We start from the raw sequence: 1,565 nt of genomic DNA, 5'->3' as shown, positions 1-1,565 counted from the left end.
CCCCCAGCCCCACAAACCCCCCCGCCGCTCCCGTTTTCGCCCCGTTTCGCCCCAATCCCGCACGTCCCGGCTCTCGGATTTGCTCTTTCGAGGCGAGCAGCGGGGGATCCGGGACAGGCTGGGATCCGGGATGACTGGGAATTATTGTTGTGCCCGGGGCGGGCGGCGCTTGGCGGCGCCGGGGGAGCAAAGCTCCGTCCGGAGCCGCCACAAAGGACGGCATTGTCGGGAAAAGCAGCAGCGAGCCCGAACCGCCCCGGGGCTCCGGCCGGCCCTGATTAGCGCCCGGCGTTTAATTAACGCCCTCCCATTTCCCCGCTGCCGCCTGGCTGAGGAAAGCTCGCCCCCGCACCCCAGGAAGGAGGGATTTGGGAATGTCGGGGGTGGGGAAAACCTAAACCCGAAGGTGCCCGAGCAGAGCGGGGCGCGGAGTGCAGCGATCCCGAGGGATGGACGTGGCCTAGAGGTGTATTCCTGGGAAATACTGGGATACATCCGTGCATTCCGGGAAATATCGGGATATATCGATGTATTCCTGGGAAATACTGGGATACATCCGTGCATTCCGGGAAATATCGGGATATATCGATGTATTCCTGGGAAATACTGGGATACATCCGTGCATTCCGGGAAATATCGGGATATATCGATGTATTCCTGGGAAATACTGGGATACATCCGTGCATTCCGGGAAATACCGGGATATATCGATGTATTCCTGGAAAAAATTAGGATACATTGATGCATTCCAGGAAAATATTGGGATATATCGATGTATTCCTGGAAAATATTGGGATAAATCGATGCATTCAGGGAAAAAAATGGGATAAATGGATGTATTCCTGGAAAATATTGGGATAAATCAATGCATTCAGGGAAAATACTGGGATACATCCGTGCATTCCAGGAAAATATCGGGATATATCGATGTATTCCTGGAAAATATTGGGATAAATCAATGAATTCAGGGAAAAAATTGGGATAAATGGATGTATTCCTGGAAAATATTGGGATATATCGATGCATTCAGGGAAAATACTGGGATAAATCGATGCATTCAGGGAAAATATTAGGCTATATCAATGCATTTATGGAAAATATCGGGATATATCAATGTATTCAGGGAAAATATAGGGATATATCGATGTATTTATGGAAAATGTAGGGATATATGGATTTATTTATCTGAAACACAGGAGATATATTGATATATTTCTATAATGTAGGGATCTAGCCATATATATTTATATAACTTGTCTCTATAAACAGACTTTATATATAATATAGGGATATATCCATACATAACAGACATAATAACACATAATTGAGGCATCAGGCAGATAAATCCGTATTAGCATAAACCACCTATAATTTCGATTATTCTGTGCACTTCAACCCGTGAATGTCCGTAGCACAGCCGGGGCCTTTTCCAGCCTCCTCCCAGGAAAACGGGATAACAGTGGGGCTCCTCGTGAGGGCCGGCGGGGAGCTCTGGGAATGGGAGCGCTGGGAATGGCAGCTCTGCGAATGGGAGCTCTGGGAATGGCAGCTCTGGGAATGGGAGC

The 1,565-nt window shown here is 48.1% G+C and overlaps 1 protein-coding gene across 1 annotated transcript in view; it reads left to right on the top strand.

Moving 5' to 3' along the window:
- The window catches only part of LOC103614533 (protein-arginine deiminase type-1), a 17,117-nt gene that overhangs the window by 8,285 nt on the left and 7,267 nt on the right, over positions 1–1,565 (top strand).

This window comes from Corvus brachyrhynchos, unplaced genomic scaffold (assembly GCF_000691975.1).
Source record: "Corvus brachyrhynchos isolate BGI_N302 unplaced genomic scaffold, ASM69197v1 scaffold215, whole genome shotgun sequence".
Classification (NCBI taxonomy): Eukaryota; Metazoa; Chordata; class Aves; order Passeriformes; family Corvidae; genus Corvus; species Corvus brachyrhynchos.
Note: the sequence above shows the minus strand (reverse complement) of the source record. Positions and strands in the feature narration are given on the sequence as shown.